Source organism: Cebus imitator, unplaced genomic scaffold, assembly GCF_001604975.1.
Source record: "Cebus imitator isolate Cc_AM_T3 unplaced genomic scaffold, Cebus_imitator-1.0 Scaffold226, whole genome shotgun sequence".
NCBI lineage: Eukaryota > Metazoa > Chordata > Mammalia > Primates > Cebidae > Cebus > Cebus imitator.
The window spans coordinates 1,977,876-1,994,536 of NW_016107541.1; the positions used below are offsets into that span (position 1 = coordinate 1,977,876).

Genomic DNA, 16,661 nt, shown 5'->3' on the forward strand with positions numbered 1-16,661 from the left:
ATTCCCTTTCCAGTTTAGATATCCAGACACCCTGTCCTGGGCAAAGGTTCAATAATATCTGGGCACTGGACCCCTGCTCTGTAAAACACCATGTTTCTTTTATATTTACAGCCTGGAAATATTAAACTTAAATAAAATGTTTAACTCCTAGGCTCAAGCTTCAGTGAGTTTTCTCTTCACTGACACACTGGCAAAGATATTCTGATTTTAAACTTCAGAACAGTGACAGGAGGACAGGAGGTGCCACAGACACAAGGCATTGGACATGGGCACCCCGCCAGGCTGTGAAATGAATGGTCGAGGCCCTTCCCTAGCTTCTAGCCTGCCAGAATAAAGTTAAAATCCCATACATCTTAGAGTGTCCAAAATCAATATTGGAGGCAAACATTTGGATGCTTTTCAGAAAAGTAAATGGTTAGAAAAAGTAGAAATCATAAAAAACAATGGTCTAATACATTGCTTCCACTTAGGATGATGTCTTCACATAATTCTGTACATAACACTATGAGCTGCTTTAATTATGATCAACTGAAGCTATCAGAGCCAATACAAATCTATGATTAAAGGAGATTTTAAAACAAGAGAAATGGCCTTGCTTTCTTAATTCTTCTGTTTCAAAACAAAATATATGTCCTGGTAACACAGACGTTTTTCCAGTCTGTGTAACTGAATGGCTAACTAGTTATCCTTGAAATCTAGAGAACATTAGCTTGTTGAAAACGAAATAAAACAAAACCAAACCACAAAAGTACCTACCTAAACAGTGTATTACTGACTAACCAAAACCATCAAAAGTGGCATAAGAGATAAAAATGTCACCCACCCCTTTGCCATCTATATCAGCAGAAGGAAAAATGAGTGCATCCTCATATAACTCCTTACCACTCATGAAGGGTGAGTAATCATTTAGGATTGGTAATAGAAAAACACAGTCATTCTATAAATGTTACTATTAATTTTCCAGTAAACTAGACTGCATGTTTGGGAAGAGGCAAGTTCAAAGTGGGCTGGTCACAAACGACCCTGGCAAGAGGTCAATAAAGCTCTTGCACTAGGACTTCAAACCCTGTTGATCTCATATTTTGTGTACAAGGAATTCAAAGACTGAAGAAATTAGGTGCCCTGAAAATGCTTGCCTGAAACATCACAGGGCTGGATTTTACAAATGCTCTATTACCAACGGAGAAATGCATATGAGCCCTAAAGGCCAGCCAGCCTGGACCACATCCCGAAAGCCATGCTGAGTATATCTGGACCATGAACCACCTGTGCCAAAGTAAACACTCGCACAGAAAGCCACTATGTGGAAACCAACTGGTGTGAGGAGAGCCAGGTGCCCACAAGAGAGCTGAGGAAGCCCGTGGCAGGAGGCAGAGAGGATCTGAACACACTACAGATGGAAGGTGTCTTAAACAAGGTGGGAGAGCTAAAGACACTTCTACCAAGAGAAAACAGTGGAAGAGCAAGGAAACGACAGGCAATTTGTGTGTCTCTCTACCCAAAATCTATATTCCACTTTGCATTTTAACTGCAAAAACGTGCCAAAGCAGAATCAAAGAGCTAGAAGCAATTCTTTGATTCTTCTCTAAGGGAGGAGGAAAACAAACAAACAAAAAGCAAACAAAAGCAAAAAACTCACCTTTAAATACTCAGGCTCTGAGCATTTAAAAATCTGCATTCTGCCACTGAGTCTGGCTGTTAGAAGTTACCTCTCCAGCTAAACCGAAGGCCTTGCTAAGAAAGTGTACAAGGACACAGAAGCAGGCATTTCGAGCTTCTCCCCCATCAAAGGAAAGCAACCTCATTTGTTAAGCAGAATGATGCTAGGAGTCCCAGACTCTGCAGCTCTAATGAGACCATGAGATTCTGTGTTGTCAGAGATGTTCCCCCGAGCTATGCCCATGAGACAATAAAATCAGCAGAGAAGAAGTATACTCTAAGCAATGACTGGGAACTGGGGTGTACCAAACAATTAGCAGTGAGGCTGGCTGACGAGTTTAATTGATTGATTTAATCAGGTTATGTGGTCTCACCCGGAAGCAATCTCAGTTCGCTTGTTTTCATCATAGAGATCACAGTTCAGATATGCTTCCCAGGAAGACAGTGCCTCAGTATCAAAGAAATATGCTCATCCCAGCACCCACTGGCCCTGGAACTAAGCTTTGTACACGTAATGGAAACTCAGAATACATTTCCCAGTAAATGCAGCAGGACTCGTGTTTAGGCCACCGGCAGTTTAAACTTTAATTTTAGAGATGACGTCCAGAATTTTCTCTTTTTAAAATAGCTTTATTGAGGTATATGCTACATACTATTAAATGTACTCACTCTAAGTGTACAATTCAATGATTTTTAGTACATGTAGAGTTGTACAACAGTCTCCACAATCCAGTCTCTTACCATTTCCATTTGCCCAAAAAAGCCTGGGCTGCCCATCTGCAGTCAGGTCCAGTTCCCACTGCTACCCCCAGGCAACCACTAAAATGCCTGCCATCTTTATGGGTTTGCCTTTTTCGGGCATCTCTATAAATGGGAATGTATGATGTGTGGTCATCAGTGATGGGCTTCCTTCACTTAGCATGAGGTTTTGAGGTTCACACAGATTGCGGCATACATCAAGAGTTCATTTGTTTCATTGCTGAGTAGTAACCCATTGTAGGGATAGTCCCTACTTTGTTTACCCATTCTTCTGTTTCAGCTGATTAAATCTATAAATCCAACTACATGACAAGGCTTATTAGCCTGATCTCAGAAATATAATAAAAACTCTGCTGTATTTTAAAAATATTCTAGGATGTCTAAAATCTCTGTAATGTGTGAAAATGTGTAATAAGGATACAATATGTTCCCTGGAATTCATGTGCTTAGAGGGGAGGGTGCTGTTTTAAATAAGAATATCTCAGAACTTCAATTTTTCTATGTTTTAATACAGGTTACGTATCCCTTATCCAAAATGCTTGGGACCAGACGTATTCCAGATTTGGGATTTTTCTCAGATTTTGGAACATTTGCATTAAATATATTAACTTTTTTTTAGTTTCATGTTGGTGCTCAAAAAGTTTCAGATTTTGAAGCATGGTGGATTTGGGGTTTTTTGATTAGGAATACTCAATCTATAGACAGAAAGTATATTTATGCTAATCTCCAAATCAAGCAAGGTCATCAGTTCTTTAACAAGCACCTACTTACTGTCTAAATAGTAGTATATTAGCAAATAAGAAATACGCAGTACCTATCCCACCCCTCCACCTGCCAGTTTACAAAGACATCTGTATTTCAAGACTGTGCTAATAAATCAGTTTGGAGGCATTTGGAACATTTTTCTTTATTTCAAATAAAGAATATAAGTAGTCGTTAGAGTCCATGGTTAGCCCCAGAAAGTCCTGTTTAGCCACAGCCCTTTGTCTCAGTATACTGTACTGCAGTCTATTCTATAGACGTAGTATCTAAGGCCATTTGTGGATTCATTCACTCACCCACGGTAGCCCGGTAGGTCCTGCGTGCCAGGCACTGTTCTAGGCGCCGTTGGCAACACAGCTATGAACACAACCATCTCATTGGTCTCCTGAGCTGATGTTCTGTGTCAGTGAAAGACTTTAAGGAATGAAGGCAGTGTGTGGAGTTGTGCAAAATGATACGGAGAGAAAAAGAAGAGTCTGAAGGAAGAGAGAAAATGCGGAGGAAGGCTATTTTCCATGGTGCTATTTGGAGCTGCGTTTCTGAAGGGGGGACACTTGAACAAAGATCTCAAGGTAGCAGGACTTGGTAGCAGCGAGCTCCTGAGAAAGTGGTCAGAAAGCATTCCAAGTAGAAGGAGAGGACACACAAAGGCCAGAAGGCTAGAAGCAAGGCTGGGGGCGGGCGCTGGAGGCAGAAAGGAGGGACTGTGGTTGCAGTGAAGGCTGGTCACAGAGTCAGGATCACACGGGACTCTCCCCAGTTCCCAGCCTCGGGTGCACATCCTTCCTGCAACTGCAGACTGCAGGTCTCAGGCACACAGACCCAGCTGAAGGTGAGCCACACCAGTGAGCCAACCTGCCGACCCTGACTGAGCAGGTATGATTCTCACAGCAGCCACATCCCAGACACCTGTCTTCTTCCCTCAAATGGCTCTCCAGACCCTTGTTCAGGCAGTGTGTTTTGTATTATCATTCTGATGCTCTTCCTTGGTAATCGAGCATATAGCTGGCCATTCTTGAAGAGAAATCATCCCTCCTTACTGTCTTCACCTCCACTTTTCCTCATCTTGAAGACTGGGCTCAGTAAGCAGCCATGAAGCTGACGTGGATGTGGGATTCTGACCCACCGCTGGCCCTTGGCCATCTGCAAGTCCATCTGGATGGCCCATCCACTCCGTGCAGGGTCCTCACAGAGCTTTTGCCCAGTTCCAATCCCGCAAAGGGATACTGACACTGCTGTCAACCACTCCCACCCACACCACCCATTCTCTGGCCATGAATCCATCCACCACTGCTGGCATCTCTCCAGCACAGCAGGAAAGTCGTCCCCTAAGGATCGCCCATTGCCAGCGAGTACCCAATTCAAGGTGGAGGCTTCTCCCACGGCCCTGCCCAATCAGACAAGCATCTCTATTAAACCATGGGCTTCTGCTCATCACTCCACCCAGCTCTCCTACAACACTAACTTTCTTCTAAAGTCAAGTCCACGGTTAGGAATTCATATGACAGACAGTTTATGCTCATGCGTCAACCCACATGAACTATGGCTTCATTATAATATCTGCTACACAAAAAAGTTTTGCATACCCAGCGATTATTTTTGTTTTATGCTGCCATTTACAAACTGTTCTCAACTTGAAAATCAGGCTGTGAACAGTGGCTCAGCACTTTGGGAGGCCAACGCGGGCAGATCACTTGAGGTGAGGAGTTCAGGACCAGTCTGGCCAACATGGTAAAACCCCATTTCTACCAAAAATATAAAAAATTAGCCAGGTGTGGTGGCACATACCTATAATCCCACCTACTCGGAAGGGAGAGGTACATGAAGCACTTAAACCCAGGAGGTGGAGGCTGCAGTGAGCTGTGATCATGCCACTGCACTTCAGCCTGGGCAACATAGTGAGATCTTGTCTTAAGAAAAGAAAAGAGAAAAAAAAAAAAAAAAAAAAAGAAAAGAAAAGAAGTAGTTTTACAACAAACCTAAATCTCAATCCTGTAAAAGGAGTCACAGAGCCAGCTGTGACTCTAAAATCCATTTGTTTACATGATGCCCAGCCACAAATGTCGCTGGCCTCTGATGCGTTCTTTCTCCCCAGCAGGTTTGGGGGCACTGGTAGGAGTCAGCTGCCTTGGTACCTGGCTCTGAACAGCTTTGGGAGCCTTCTCCAAGATGTGTCGCATGTCCAGTTTTGTTTTGACAGAAAGAAAAGCTCTTTGTGTGGAATTTTATTTGAAGTCAGTTTGTGAGGAACGCTATCTCTTCTGTGATTCAGAAGAAGAGGAGTTTTGGTTTTATGATTTTGCAGACAGATCACAGGAAGCTGCTTAGCAAATTTTTTCTTAGTTGCTTTCCTTGATTCTGTTTTTCCTTCCATGGGTACATCATACATCGTTGCCAAACACTGGATTTGAACTGATTGAAAGAGGCTCTATTTTCTGTGAACAATTTGTCCTTGTGCAATCCTGATTGTCACTCGCCTATAACTTATTTAATTTTACATCTCAGCAAATACAGTATTATTTCTCCAATAGAGTTGGCTTCTGAATCACTCTACTGGTTATTTATCATACATATCTGTAATTGAATTACCTATTAGTGTGATTTACTCTCACTTGTACATATAAATGCAACATAAAATAACATTTTTCCAGTGTGTACTTCCTCATTATTCTACATGAACCCTAGGTTAGCCAATTCTACAGAAATACAGTGACAAATAATGAGGGAAAGATGGGAAGATAAAAGATTAGTGGTTTCATGAGCTTTTGATAATAAAAGAAATTCAGCCTCTAAAAAAATTTTCTCTTTTAAAATAGTTTTTCCCCCCAAGGGTTAATCAGGAAACCAATTCTAGGAAACCAGTCAGGAAAAAAAGAGTTTAGAAACAGAATGATTTTACTTCTTTGAAATGCAATACTATTTTAATACATTTTAAAATGTAGGAAAGGGAAATAAAGTGTATTTGCCTTTGCTCTCGTCAAACAACCATTAATCTTGGACAAAACAAGAAGGAGAAGAAAGAAAACGACAACAGCAATTCCTTTGGGAAAATTTTGTCTTCTTGAGCCCACTGTTATGTTACTCCTATTGTAAATGTCACGCACAAGGTGAAATATGGCTTGTCTTTGAAGTTGCCTGGCTTCAAAATACTCTGTGAAACAGACAGCCAGGTTTCCTTAGCCATACAATCTTTTAGATGGAAAAGACTGTGCCAATCCAACTATGTTGAAATAAATTCCTATTATTCAATACCTTTTCTTGGATCAAGTTTTCATTTGTTTTCTTCTATTTGGCTTCCGTTCTGAATCAAAGCAAGTTTTGAGTAGGCTCATTGATATTGAGAAGTTTATCTACATATATTCTAGCTTAATTTTGCTTTTTCCTCTTTTCTCCCTATCAGAAATTGATTTTGTATATTCAGATGACCAATTCCTAAAAAATTCATCTGAAAAGTACACTGCATATTTACCAAGCATACCCACATCTGTTCCTCCAAAGTGCTTCCCAGGAGCCACATCTCACCTGCTGAATTTATCCCCAGATTGATCCTAATCTGTACAGGAATTAGAAACAGAAGATTGCCCCCTATCTACAGCAGATCATTTCTGCAAGGCAGTAGAGTGATAAAAATCTCATTTTCAACCAAACTTCTGCATCTCAACTTAAAAAGGTTGCTGAGACATATGTGAAATTGTCTGTGTTGTCAAGTGTGCTCAAGACAACTAAAAGTACTTAGAGATGCTCATTTTAGGATTCAAGAAAACAACTTTCTTGATACAAATTTGCAAATAGATGCAGGTGAACAGAAATAGACAAGTTTTCACTTTAGACACTTTGCACTTAGGTATAACTCCATGTGTTAGGCACCATAATTTACATTTTAAACATTATTTAACACATAAAAACTTGTCACCTTGGTATGATTATACCCAAAGCAATTTGTCTGGGTAACTATAGCAACAATTGCAGAAACATTTTTAAACACAAAATTGGTATAATTTTAGAATAAATAGTTATGGAGGACTTATTGCAGGATGTAGGGCTGCTTTACTCAAATAATGGTACATATACTACTACAAAAATGCATTCCTTGACTGGGATATATTATAAACTAATTTGTTCTATCTTGCACACCGTCTGCTTTGTAACTCAAACCTTTTCCTTGGGATAAGTTTCTGATGTTAGTTAACTACAGGGTTCATGATCACTTGTCTACATCATGGAATGCCTTTATACCTTTGGCTGGACATTTAGTGAAGGTTTTCTGCTCCTCCCCCACGTCTTCCTGTATCAAAAGCAAAGACTCAATTTCAATGACTTTATGACCAAAAAAAAAAAAAATCATTTGAGACAGTTATAATAATCACCAAGTTAAATCAAACTGTCAAGCTTCAGATAGGCAGCTCTCTCTAACATCAGGAGCATTTGACATCGACCACAAAGAGCTGGCATCTCTTATTTTGGGCCATAGCACACAGCACAGTGAAAGGCTTGCTGGCTTTAACATATGTCCTTCACCAGGAGGCTAACATGACTCTGGAGCTAAATTTTTTACTGCAAATCCATGGACAGGGCTTCAGAAGTCCCATGACTCTCTAAAATTTATGCAGAAGCTTGTATAAATGTGTATTTATTTTGGTCTCATGTTCAATAGGTTTTAACAGCCTCTGTGCTATAAGTTTCTATGTTTCATTCTCCCCAGACATGTGATGAAATCATTTTATAGGGAAACAGCAGTGAAAAACACAGGTTTATTTTTACCAAATTCTGACCATCTCAAAAATTTATTTTGGACAGAGACAAGCTTTACCACCCAGGAGACCAAAGCCTTTGCTCTCAGCAGGGATCTTGCAGCTGTTTGACATTAAAACAACCAAATAAGTTACTGCAATTCACAGAAGACATAAAATGATTAGCATCATCTGTCTTCTCCCTGTTAATAAAAGTATATATTGGCTAAAAGCACATAAAAATAGATGTCAGTTTCTCAACCCCACAGTTCAGAGTATCCAAATTCTTAGTGTGACTGCATGGAGCAACGTGAATGAGCAAGCTTCTATCTCCAAAGTTTTTACAAGAAAGAAACTCAAGGAAAAAAAAAATCTGTGTTTCAGGTGAACCAAACAATTACACTTAGGGCTGCTTTCTAAGGAAAAACAAACCTAGGAAAAGAAATCTTTTGGAGGGGATAAAAAGATCCATGTTTCCTTTGGTGTAAATACATGCACAGACAAGAAACTTATTTCAGTTATACATAACTTAATGGTATTATCTGCTTCAACCGAAATTGTAAAGTGGTCATGATAAGATTTACATTCTCTAAAATAATGAAACTGGCATTAATTAGCAACTCATTCAAAAATCCTAATTAGGTATTGAAAAACCTTTCTTACTAAAGTCTGGTTTTGTGTTTCTGTCTCCTTATGAAAAGGCTATAATTAATAACATATCTGCTGGTTCCAAACTCAGCCATTATGACAGAGCTCTTCTGGGTAAGCGAGAGATAAAATCGTCTATCTTCACAATAAACAAGAACAATCATTTGTGACTCCTGGTGTGTTAACTGAAGCACCCCTAAAAAGCAGAACAATATTAAACAAAACTCACGTTATCTTCCCTCAATTTCGATTTCTTTCTGGGTAAGTCACAGGCAAGAAGACAGATGCCCAGGCAGGAAGAGTTTACAGGGATCTTTTTCTCTGGAAGACACCTTTCTAGTTAGAGCACTTACGTCTGGCCACCTCCTTTCCTGTCTCCTCTTCTAGCAAGGCTGATAGCTCTCCATAGCCACCAGAGCAGCTCCCCCCACCCCCAGCCCCCACAATGAAATTACTGCGAGATCTGCCTGGCTCTGCTGTTTGTTGCCTGGGACCCCCACCCACTCGCCTAGGACCCAGCAACTGCCTGTGGCTCCTCATCCTCCCAGCGCTCGCTCGCAGCGCCCCCTGCCGGGGATCACGAGAACGCCGCAGGCACAGGAAAGTTAAATCCCAACTCCAGCCGCCGCATCCAGGTACAAAGCAAGCAAAGGGCGAGGCGGTGAACGCGCTTCCCGCCAAAGCCCGGGGAACCGGGATGTGACCGCGCCAAGCCAGGCACCCAGCGCCGCGCGGAGCGGGCCCGGAATCGCTTCTCCACGACTGTTCCCACGCACATCTTGGGAGAAATCGTTCCCTTTGGGGCCCGATCTGCCTCCGGTCCCGAAACCTTGAGCCAGGGTATACAAAATCCGAGGAGCAGCAGAGGGATGCCGGGGGAAAGGGGCTCGCCTGGCTGCAGCCCACCTGGCTGGCGGTTCCCCAGGCCTCTGCATCCCCGCCTTGGTGTCTTTCATTAACCAAGGTGCTTAGCAGAGTTAAGCCCAAGTCCCCCTGCCTCCAGGTTCCCCTGTAAGGAAAGCAAGAAAACCTGCCCAAGCCGGCGGGGCTGCGAGGTGGCGGCTCCCGGACAACCAAGTCCCGACTTCCGAGTCCCTGGTCCCCGGCCCCCGGCAGTACGAGCCTGGAGGCGCGCCGGGTACGCGCACAGACCACCGCGCAGCTTTTGGGGTGTTGGGCAGGGGTCCCGTCTCGCCGACCGAGATACTCCGGTTCCTTACCTCTGCAAGCTCAGACCTCGGCACAGGCGGGTACACAAACTTCCAACCTGTGCACTGCCTCAACTGTGGGCGCCCCCGGAACTGACGGCGGTCCTAATCTTATGCACGCAACCCCATCACCCGCCCAGGTGCCTGCTGATGGATCCCACCCGACATCGACGCCACCCACCAGCCGACGGTGCCGTACCCAGGTCCCGGCCAGCGGCGCGGCGCGGTCAGGGGCTCCGGCAAAGACCATGCAGGGATCGGGCGTGGGTCGCTCACCAGGTGCGGGGCGTGCTCCTTGTGCCAGTCATCCAGCACCTGGGGCCAGAGCGGCTCCGAGGATCCTCTTCAGCACCTGGCTAGGGAAGTGGAGGCAGCAGCTGCAGCCACCCCTGCCACTTCCTCAGAGCCGCCCCCCACTCGCTGCGCTCTAGAATGGGGGCACCGGCTTGAGGGCCAGGAAAAGAGTCCCCGAGCGCGCGGCCAACCGGTGGGTGGCAAGGTTCGCACACAGCAGAGACGACCGGCGAGGTGGCAAAGTTGGGTGTCCGCGCCAGCTCCGCGGGGCAGTCGCGGGTGGGAGAGGGAAGCGCCCCAGGATAAGCAACACTGTCCGGGCCGTCCCGGCAAAGGCAAGGTGGAGGGCCGGGGCAGGCCTGGGGCTGCGGAGCCCACCCGCGGCGGGAAAGCAGCGCGCGGGAGCGGGCGCAGCGAGAACAGCAGCCACCAGCGCCGCCTTCCCGGCGAGTAGATCCGCGCGGAGCGAGCGGGCGCTGAGAGCCCGGGGCGGGGAGCGCGGGGCCGCCTGGGCCCGCCCCCGCCCCGCCCCCGCCGCTGCGCCTCCTCCTCCTCCTCCTCCGTCTCCTCCCTGCCCGCGTGAAACTCGAGCGCCCCACCCGCGCCTGACCTCCCCGAGCCCCTCCCCGAGCCCCTCCCCGGGTCCCGCCCCTTCCCGGGACAGGACCCCCCTTGCTCCCGGACGCCCCGCTGCACCCCAGGAGTTCCATTCCCACCTCCCTAGTGCGAGTGCGGCCGTGCGCTGACTTTTGGGGGCTCCCTCCCCCGTCTCACAGGGCCCTGCTGCGGCTCCCTCCCTGGGTCCCGACTCAGACGTGGCTGCACCCAGGAGGGGGGCGCCGGCCGAGACTGGAGACGTGGCGCGCCAGCTCTGCTGGCCTCTGCTCCAGGTACGTGCGCTCCCCTCGCCCGAATCTGACCTCGGGGGTGGGGGACAGGGGCCGTCTGGTCCTTCGGAACTCGAACTTTGTGATTTTGTTCTTTCTGTGTGACACCCTCATCCGTTCTGAGAGGGAAACTCCTTAAAGAAGAGTAGAGAGTCACTGTGGGTTCTCGGAGGAGCGGTTTGGGGCTGAGCCTCCGGCTAGTTGGGGTCGATTTCAGCGGGATTAAGTCCAGGAAATGTACAAATCTGACGAACCAGCGAGGCAGGTGAAGGGGTCACCAGGTAGCCACGCGGAGCGTTAAGAGAGAAGTCCCGTATGGTCAGTCACTCGTCCAATTCTGGTACAAATATTACTTGTTGCACTTTTGCAGGATCTTTGGGCCTTACTGAGTACTCAGGTGAAAAGTTTGTAATCGGGAAGCAAGTAAAGTACCTTTGAAAGTTTGTATAATTGGATACTTTGGTGCAGTTCTTCAGCTTCTCAAGAAGGTAGTTGAGCGGGGAGGAAGAGGGTCAGCCTCGCCAAAAAAACAAATGGTAAAGTTCTGGGAGTATAAGGCATAAAACTTGGGTTCAGGGTCCTAACTGGCCTTGAGCGGCCCTTTCCCACTGGATGAGGCTGCGGGACAATATCTCTGGGCCCCTTTTTCCTCCATCTGTGCCTCAGAGAGAGGCTTCAAGGTCCCTTCCACAAGGAAACGCATGCATGCCCCATCCTAAGCGAAGTGAGGTAGGGACCCTGCAAGGACCCACGTTCACACCAGCGCCCTTCCAGCCAGTGGTGGGTTGTGGATGGGCCTCGCTAGTACTGGGAACGGTCCGCCGCGTCCATAAGGCTTCCACTGAGCTCATCCATAAAACAAAGAAGCTATTGGTGGCTGCAGGGTTTCACAGCTCTTACAGTAGCCATGCAGACCTAACAGGGCGATGGAAATAAAAATTGCCATCGATGTGTCTTTATTTTCTAGAACTTTTTTTTTTTTTTAATGAAAGAATTAAGTGAAAGCAATTCCTATGGTTTCTATGGAAGCCCAGCTCAGCTCCAAATGCCCAGTCTCTGGCACAGGTGACCTGGCTGTCTTGGGTACTCAGGCCTTCTGGGGATTTCCTTTAAGACCTCTGGGAGGAAGTGTCAGTAGCTGAGCAGGCCTCCTTGGCAAGCATTCTTCCCTGTGTTGTGGCAGGGCTCCCGGCCTGCTGTGTGGCAGCTGCAGGCTCCTGGGACCTGAACCAGAACCTTAACTGTTCTCCCTTCCGTTGCTTGGCACTTAAGGCACTAGTTCCATTCCAGACATTCCGACTCTCTTGCCTACGTGGCACAGGGGCCTGGGAGCCTCCTTGCGAGGAAGAGGCAGGCCAAGGTCTTGCCGGGCTGCTTCTAGAGGGGAAGATGTAGGGAAGAAGCTGCCTTCTACTTGGATTCTGCAGCCTTTGTATGGACCTGTGGAGCCTGTGTGGCCGGAATGAGGGAGACAGAAATTAGAAACCAATGCATAATGTATTCAACGAACCCTATTCTTACCTCTCAATATTGCAGTTCATACTTAAAAAAAAAAAAAAAAGGCCAAAAATTCTTGGCATATAGAGCTAAGCGGTGGGAAGAAGACAGCTTTCTAACCATAACCCAGAAGGTGTAATGGCATAACATTTAACTGGATACATTATGTAATTTTGTGTGTATGGGGGGGGGGAGTTGAATTCAGTTTTGCTGTTTATAGGCTACAACAATACATTGTTAGAGGATGTATATTTTAGTGATGATGAATTACAAAATAATTGCTAATGTGCAGGAAAATAAACCAAATTATAATTTAGAGTGCATCCTTATTTTAAAGTGAAATGGATCTAAATTGAGGAGATAATTTTGAGTTTTAACCTGGGGAAAGTTCCTTAACTTTTCTGAGCTGTAGTCTCTTCACCTTGAACTTAGGCACACCAATCTGGCAGGTGAAGTCAGTTGTCTTCTTGAAAGGAGAAAGATGATAATCTGTGTAAAATACTCATCAAGCACCAAGCATATAAGCAGGCTTTCCATAAATAAAGTCATTTTCAAGTATCCAGAAGTATTTCCTTTTTCTAAGCAAAATTTCTTTTTATTTCTTTGTAAAGGTCTTGCTTGCTAGAGTTACCTGCATTAAACTGCACCTCATCACATTATGAAACAAAAAAATGTTTAATTCTCTTCTTTTCAAAATAAAATCTAGCTCTCCCTAAACTGTTTTACCTGAGCCATGCACCCAATGTGAAAGAATGAGGAGACCAACGGAACACTTGGTGAAAATGATGAATTCTGGGGCGCTGATTCATGTGACTTGAAAAACGCCATCCATTTCCTGATTCACCTCAATTTCTGTTTGGAACTATGAAAGATCATTTCCGTTTCGGAACTAATTGACAAAGTTTGTCTTGTCTTTAATTCCCTCCCTAGTGCCTGAATTTCAACCACATCCCTAAGCTGCCATCTCAGACCGAGAAACAGGGAGGGGGGCTGGAAAGAGCATCACCTGGAAGAAGTCAGGACATGACTGTGGGCCATGAGTGACCTTCAAAGGAAAGCTGGGTATCTGTGGTCTTTAAGATGTGATTAAGATTGTATTAAAATTATAGAAAAACCTCAATCCCGAAATTGTGGTCTCTTGACATTTACATCTTAGCTGGATTTTCCTACCAAAGAGCCAGGAGACACGCTACAATCATCCTCCGCGAGTGTTCTCTTTATACCGTTTTCATTCTTTTAGATCCATGGCATTTAAGAACTGAAGAAATGAATAGATCATCTGATCAGTCCCATCAGTCGTTTTCCTAATGCTAAACTTTGGTACAAAGATGTGAAGCTTGATGTCTCACTAAGCTTGCCCCGTACTGCTTTATTGCTCACCTACCTCAAAGTATTGGGAAAACATGATTATGGGTACAGGTGATGCTGTGTTTCCTCCCAAACAGTTTTCTTTTGTCAGATTCTTTTGATAGATTAAGAATCTGCAAGTGGGGAGATTTTAAGGAAATATCAGCCCAGCTGCTACACTTGGGTTTCACCAAAACGTCTTTAGGGTTCTCTTACCCCAAGAAACATGCACTCCTCTTTAGTGTAGCAGTCCACTCTGTTGGCAAAGTTAAGCAGACTAGTTTTATTTAAAAAGAGCCAGCTGGGCACAGTGGCTTATGGCTATAATCCCAGCACTTTGGGAGATGAGGGCAGGCAGATCACGAGGTCAAGAGATCAAGACCATCCTGGCCAGCTTGGTGAAACCCTGTCTTTACCGAAAATACAAAAATTAGCCAGGCACAGTGGCAGGAACCTGTAATTCCAGCTACTAGGGAAGCTGAGGCAGAAGAATTGTTTGAACCTGGGAGGTGAAGGTTGCAGTGAGCCAAGATCATGCCACTGCACTCCAGCCTGGGTGACAGAGTGAGAATCCATCTCAAAAAAAAAAAAAAAAAAGGGAGCCATCAAGAAACTTAGACAGATAGAAAATACTTGAGGCACAGATGAGAATGAGCACAGATGTGCATAGCAAGCGCAGTTTCTTGGTCCTTAAACTGAACAGCCAGGTCAGTCTGCTCCTCCAGGCACAGCCTGAGACCCCATCACGTGCCTTGCTCTGCAGTCTGAGTTTCCACCCAGGTCCTGCCTCACACTGCCCATGTCTACTCAGAGGGTTGCACTATACCACTGCTACATGTTCCCAAAGGTTGGCACAGCATGACCTGGACCTCACCTCTCCCAGGTGAACTCTGCTCATCTTTGAGCTCTCTGGAACCCATTTTTAAGGGAGAACCACATTCTCCCACATCACAGCCACGTTCAAGGAAGCAGCCTGGTTAAAGCAGTGACTCAAGAACACAACAGGCAGACCACACATTTAACGAGATGCACTCACTCACTCGCAGGAGCAGGTGGGGGAGGGCAGGTGTCATTTTCCCTGGTTATTTTTTTCTTACAAGAGTTTACTGATTCTTCTTTCAGTAAGGGCCTTTCAATAAGACAATGTGTTTTATTTCAGCTATGTGTGCAGAAAACCAAAGGATTCTAGAAATCTGAACATGTTTTACTTTGTCCTCTTGATTAAATTTCTGGATATATTTTCTAGCAACCCAATTTGCTTAAACAAAATTGGTGTGTCAAAAAAGCCCAAGTCATCTTTTATAAGTATGGTGTGGAGAGAAGAAAAAATGCTAAGTCTAAAAGATTTTTGGAATATCTGAAGAAAATACAGATAGCTTGTGGCATGGAGATAAAGCCTCTGGATGGCTTCCAGAATGTTGCTTTCTGACACTGAGCCTTGTATATATCTTGAATGCCTATAAGCAAAGAATGGCTATACTTTTTTTAAAAAGATACGTTATATACTTATTAATCAATGTCCTCTTTACTCCTCTGCCTTTGAAAATAGAGCTTTGGGGGAAAATAAGTACCTTTGAAAATATGTTTTCAAAAATATCCTGCTTAGATTTAGAAGCACAGATTACTCTGCCTTAGTTTATTTCATTATTTACCAGAGAAATTCAGTCAAAATGACCTTGAGTTAGTGAAAAGATGATCTGTTAAGTGAAATTAAACCCAAAAGCAAAATATCTCCTGAAGAAAATCCACAGAAAGAAAAGCCATCAGGGACCCAGTAGGCCCTCCTTCAAGTGTCATTTCAGGCACTCATTTCCATTCCATTCTCATTGACATAATCCACAGTTTCAGTGTCTTTCACCCAAAATACCAACACCTCTTCTTACTGTCTCCCTGACTCCAGCTCCAGTGATCATTCCCCAAGCAGCGACATCAAACCCACCCCTCACACACACACATCCTCATCATCATCATCCTTAATACAGACTTGATTTTATTTGAATTGGAAACTACTTGGCTACCAAAGAAAAAAAAAACAAAAAAAACCTCTCTCGCAGCTAGGTGAGGCCATAGAACTCAGCCATGACCAATAAGATGTAAATTGAGTGGGATTCTAAGACAGGCTTTGTAAAAAGGGGTAGACAACTAAGTGGGCATGGTCTTTCTTGCCCTTCTCTCCTACTTTTGGATTCCCACCCGGAAGTTGATTGTGATGGTCGAAATGCCAGGCACTGTCTGGGCACGATGGCTCATGCCTGTAATCCCAGAACTTTAGGAGGTTGAGGTGGGAAGATCACCTGAGGTCAGGAGTTCGAGACCAGCCTGGCCAACATGGTGAAACCCCATCTCTACTAAAAATACAAAAATTAGCCAGGCATGGTGATATGCATCTCTAGTCCTAGCTACTTGGGATGCTGAGGCAGGAGAATCTCTTGAACCAAGGAGGAGAAGGTTGCAATGAGCCGAGATCATGCCACTGCATTCCAGTCTGGGCGACACAGTGAGACTCCATCTCAAAAAACAAACAGCAAAACGCCAGGCACCAGTTTAGACTCTAAGCTGACCTTGAAAATGTAAAACATGAACTAAGGATAGTGGTGTAAAAAGTAGCCTAAATCCCTGGTGACTCTATGGAGGCTCTGCCTCAGCCCTGAATTACCTAACCCCAGACTTCATGACATGAAAAATAAATAATCTTCTGTTTTGCTTCAGCCATCACTGTTTCTGTTGTTCTTAGCAAGAGACTGTAATTCCTTACTGATGGAGGGGATTCAGTTCCTCCAGGTCTGGCAACCCTGCGGCTTCATCCCTCAACATGGTGCCCTATGCAGCCAGCACCCCGTGCAGCCAGCACCCCTTCTCCCTTTCTTCCA

The 16,661-nt window shown here is 45.0% G+C and overlaps 1 protein-coding gene, 1 long non-coding RNA gene and 1 other non-coding gene across 7 annotated transcripts in view; 2 read left to right on the forward strand and 1 right to left on the reverse strand.

Moving 5' to 3' along the window:
* The window catches only part of SEMA5A (semaphorin 5A), a 505,017-nt gene extending 494,493 nt beyond the window's left edge, over window positions 1–10,524 (reverse strand). For 2 of the 5 annotated variants that reach the window (XM_017496928.2, XM_037727285.1), the window contains exon 1: window positions 10,043–10,115. The gene's annotated coding sequence lies outside the window, so the exon portion shown is untranslated. Of the gene's footprint in view, window positions 1–1,639; window positions 1,895–8,787; window positions 8,977–10,042 lie in introns of those variants that run through there. The other 3 variants (XM_017496926.2, XM_037727282.1, XM_037727283.1) reach the window with 3 other exon arrangements.
* Window positions 10,525–10,683: 159 nt separating this feature from the next.
* On the forward strand, window positions 10,684–13,567 carry LOC108281397. The gene is made up of 2 exons (XR_001815974.2): window positions 10,684–10,950; window positions 13,375–13,567. It is a non-coding gene; the product is annotated as an uncharacterized LOC108281397 (long non-coding RNA).
* On the forward strand, window positions 13,220–13,289 carry LOC119466769. The gene has a single exon (XR_005195232.1). It is a non-coding gene; the product is annotated as a small nucleolar RNA SNORD123 (small nucleolar RNA).
* Window positions 13,568–16,661: the final 3,094 nt, after the last annotated feature.